The following is a 5,000-nucleotide window of genomic DNA, read 5'->3' as shown; positions in this document are numbered from 1 at the left end:
ACTACTACGTCTACTACTACTTCTATTACTACTTCTACTACTACTTCTACTACTACTACTACTACTACTACTACTACTACTACTACTACTACTACTACTACTACTACTACTACTAATGATAATAATAATAATAATTCTACTTCTACTACTCCTACTACTACTACGTCTACTACTACTTCTATTACTACTTCTACTACTACTACTGCTACTACTTCTAATTCTACTACTACTACTACTGCTGCTGCTGCTACTACTACTATGAATAATAAAATTATAAAATGATAACAATAATTGTTATAGTAATGATGATAATAATAATGTTGGTAATAGTAATGATAATAATGATTATAATTATGAAATGATACTGATAATTAGGAAATAATGATTATATGAAATAATAATGATGGTATTAGTAATGATGATACTGATATTGTTATGATGATAATTATTATGATAGTCATAGTAGTAATGATAGTGCTGGTAATAATGGTGTGAGAATTTGAATGCTAGTGTTAATGTTGATATTGATGATGCTATTATTTTTATATTATTTTAATTACTATTATTATTATTAGTAGTAGTGGTAGTAATATTATCATCATTATTATCATCATTATTATCATCATTATCATCATGATTATCATCATCATTATTATCATCATCATCATTATCATTATTATTATCATCATAATCATCATCATCATCATCATCATCATCATCATCATCATCATCATCATCATCATCATCATGATTATCATTATCATAATCATAATCATCATCATTATCATCATCATCAGTGATATTTTTCACTTTCTAGAAATTATTGATAAAAGAGAGAGTGATTTGGATAGACTTGACTTACTGTGAAGAAAGACAAAGTATGATACTTGTTAGATTTTATTTATTTATTTGTTGCATTCAATAAAGAAAAAAAAAAGATGAAGAAAAAAGTGAGATTTTGATGTAAGTTTTGTTCATTTTGTTCACCTGGTTAACAAGAGTTGTTAGATATTAAATTAGATATTAAATTGGACTTTTTTCATGTTAAGTTCTGGGTTTTCAAGGTTGCATACAGTACAAGAAAAGGAAAACATCTACTGTTGTAAATAAGTAGAATTGAAAGGAATTCAAATTCCTTACATCAATGAAGTCCTGGTTTGCCATGGTATATCCTGAAGCTCCGTGATGTGCAACTGCATATGTTGATTTGTTTTATTCCATTTTTCTTTAAGCATCATGCTAATATCATTTTAGGAATATTTGACCAGTAAGATTATCTATCTTTTCTTCTTTTTATGATTGTGCATGTATGTAGGATTGTACGTATGTATTAAATAGTCTACCTGTGTGCATGATTATATGTGTATGTATTTATATGTGCATTTGAGTTTGTTGTCCTCTCTTTGGCAGGTTGCTTCTTAAGATGTACAACCTAGGTTGGGTATCTTCAGGAATTGCGGGTGCTTTCTATCATTTTTTAGACTTTCGGTATGATATGTGAGTCTATGTAGAAAAAGGTGTGAATGAGAGCAAATTATTGTAAAAGTGTAAGAGATGTAATTAATGCCTTTTTAATGCAATCTTCATCAGAAATACATGTATTTCTAAAGACAATGAACAAAAGGTGACAAATATATTTATTGCGCAGTTAAAGTTATTTTCAGCCTCATTCATACCGGTTACACAACTGAAGTAATAAAAGTTTTTAATTTCAACCTAAAGAAAAAGCATGCCCGCTGTGGAAGGGTTTATAAAAATGTGCGTGTGCACATGTCTGCATGTGTGCGTGCATGTGTGTGTGTTTTTGTTTGTTTGTTTGTTTGTGTTTGTCTGCATCTGCATGTTTGTGTACAGGAACATTAATCTCTGTATCATATCATTATCACAGCCAAATGGAAGTTTTTGGTGTTTAAATTTAATTTTCTCTTGTGCCACTTTACTTGAAAACTTCAAGTCCAAGTGAGTTGAACAGTACAATCTTGTCCAGGATGCTGTTACATGTTGATATCTTGCTTTTGTCCTGTACAATATACTTTTCTTTGGCTCTAATGTTTATAGTCAGTGGAATACAGTATTTCTGTTGAGACTTTTGAAGAGGAGGTAATGGCAGGTTGACATTGATTTGATCTCACTGGGATGTGCTAGTCAATTGATTTTTGTGAAAGAACAAGAGAATAAGATTAGAAAAGTAGGGTAGCCTTACAGAATGATCTATGAATTTCATTCCACAGATGGAGATACAGCTTCCCTAACTGTTACTAGGAAAGGAAAGTGCTCTCAAAGGGCTCTTAACCTGAAGCCCAATCTGTGTGCATATACAAGCCTGTATGATAATGTAGAGGAAGTACCTCTCAAAAATTCTCACAGTTGTTTTGTTTCTTTTTCGTCATTGGTCTCTTAATAATTATGTATTTAAAGTAAAGGATAAAAATGATAGTCCGTTTTAACAAGACAAGTATGCAGTACTCTAAATTCATATCATGTTTATCTGAAGTTGCACTTTCTGTGTTAGACAAAAGACAAAGCTTACTGCTAAGTGTGGTTCTAAACTTACCCATGTAAGAGGATATAGGTATCCTTGTTTACTGTATAGCTTTGTCTCATCATTGAGTAATGCTCAAATGTTGACTAAAAGGAATTATGTGAATGTAATGTCCTCTAAGATTTAGCTTTCAAAGTGGTTAGTTGTTACTTGTGTAAATAGTGTGTCATGCAGATGTTGCATAGTGCATTTTCTTGATTTTCTTTTGTGTCACTCTGAGAGAGAAAAAAAGAAAAAAAAAAATGTTCTCCACTAAGTGGCTTTTAATATTGTCAGAATTTTTTTTTTCCTTTTTCTCTATCAAGGCAATTGCTTGTGAAATTGTCTGTTTGCATTCACTAAAAGATATGCTGTGCATTCATAATTCATAATGATTTTCCTGTTGTTGTGTAATTTATATTGCAATTCTAATGAAAGTCATCATTTTGAGTTGAACTTCAGCAAAGTGATGCATTTTGAACTAGTTGGGTTGTACCTTTTCTGATTTTGTTGGTAATTGTTTGCTGCCTTAGTAAACTATTGAACAGTGACTTTAGACAATAGAAATAATGTCCAAATTCATTATTTGTTTCTAGTATGATCTGCTGCTTTTACAGCAAGCTGTGTGGTGCTGAAATAGAAGCTTTTGTTACAAAAAAAGTGTAGATAGATGTAAGGTTTCTCGTCATTTACCACCGGTGATTATGCCTCGTCTCTATGTTTATCAAAATATATTGATTGCTGGATTAATTTTGATATAGAGATGGTCTTTCGAGGAAGACTGCACTTTATTGCATTTAGGCAAGGTCATTTTAAATATATTTCAAAGAGTTCAAGCAAAATGACTTGACAAAATACCTGTGCCAAGATTAATGTAACTTCCATTATTTATTATTCGCTGACTCACTCTTAAGCAATAATTTTGTCACTTTGGTGGAATAGCTGAGGAATATACGAAAATGTTTAGCACTAAAAGAATTAACATGAATATCACTTGCCACAGTTCATATTGTAGAATTAATGAGGAGTGATTTTAAGCAAAAGCTAATTCATTTCTGATATGAATATCAAAAACATGAAATAACTTGATTATTTGTAGATGCTTATTATTTGTATGTGAAAAAATGCTAGACAAGAAAAAAGAAAAAAAACAGCAAAGAGTTAATATTAAGATTGCATTAAGGACTATGTTTTAAGGGGAAGAAATAGATAATGACATTTTTATCACAGCACAATGTTTGTGACTAGTCTTTATTAGTTAGATTTTTGCAAAGGATTAAAAAAATACGTCATATCATGTTTGTGCCCAGAAAATATCCTTTTGATGTAGTTCCACACACTAGAAGAATTAATATAGAAATAAGATAAAGAAGGGCTAGTTTGATTTTTTATTTATTGTTTATTTATTTATTTTTTTTATAGAAAATTCACTTAGTTTTGTCATTGTATGTTTGTGTTTCTTGCAAGTGTTTCCAATGTTTTTAATAAAGAGCAGAAAGGGTATTTGTTCACACAGTATTTATTTTTTGTATCCATGCCCAATTATTTGTTCACTTGTTATTTTCTCTTTGTTTATCAATAAACAGTAATCTTTATGATTATTTTACTCCGTGTAGCTGTTTATCTTTTACTATGTGCTTCTAAAATGAATTGAAATCCTGTTACGCTTGAAATAGCTCCTTTAAACTGAGAAGTGAATTTCAATTCACTTGAAATTTATTTCTTAGTTTAAAGAAGCCATTTCAAGCTTGAATTATATACAGGTATATGCAAAAGAAATTAATGTGGCTTATGCTTGCAGACTTTTTGTGATTGATAATGTTTTTTGTCATTAGTGCAGCCCATTCATGCCTTGTACATAATGGTAAGGGAATATGGGTGACTGAGGCGTGATGGGTTTACATCTGACTTTACGCTTAAAATCAACAGCATTGGTACAACTATATGTGCATGTACTTACTATAACAAACAAATGTGTATGAGGAGAAACCTGCTACACTGTATTGTCATCTTTGCATTTTTCATCAAGCATTCCTTCATCTTTTTATACAACAGTGCTTTTGTTAAACTATTTGTATATCTCCTAAGATCAATCAAAATGATAATGTAGTGTCTAGGGGAAATAAATGCTTCCTTATTAAATTACAAGCTCTAACTTTATGATTTGAGATGCTGCATGGATTAAAACACGGAACATGGGGAAGAATATCCTAGACAGGTTTTGAATTACTTTGCATGACTTTCTTTTCATTGGGAGCTGACTTACTCTTCTTAATTTATTTTGTAGACGGACCCCGAGTGATACTGTTTTTTGACGAGGAAGAGACATTATCACTATCTGTTTGTGTGTAATTATGTATTTAAAAAATTATACTGGAGTAGGGTGCCATTTGTACTGTTCATTTTCTTCCAGTATCTTTTGACAACATAAATTATTTTGTTTTTATTTTATTTATATGAGTATATATTTGTCTAATAT

The 5,000-nt window shown here is 30.5% G+C and overlaps 1 protein-coding gene across 3 annotated transcripts in view; it reads left to right on the top strand.

Moving 5' to 3' along the window:
* Positions 1 to 5,000, top strand: part of LOC122246136 (uncharacterized) — a 29,233-nt gene that overhangs the window by 24,206 nt on the left and 27 nt on the right. For all 3 annotated transcript variants that reach the window (XM_086539099.1, XM_086539097.1, XM_086539098.1), the window contains exon 10: positions 1 to 5,000. This exon is cut by the window's left edge and continues 1,773 nt beyond it; it is cut by the window's right edge and continues 27 nt beyond it. The gene's annotated coding sequence lies outside the window, so the exon portion shown is untranslated.

The sequence above is a fragment of the Penaeus japonicus genome, unplaced genomic scaffold (genome assembly GCF_977035675.1).
Source record: "Penaeus japonicus unplaced genomic scaffold, GWHDUDI00000001_assembly GWHDUDI00000008, whole genome shotgun sequence".
Taxonomy (NCBI): Eukaryota; Metazoa; Arthropoda; class Malacostraca; order Decapoda; family Penaeidae; genus Penaeus; species Penaeus japonicus.
This window is presented reverse-complemented; position numbering and strand designations above follow the sequence as displayed.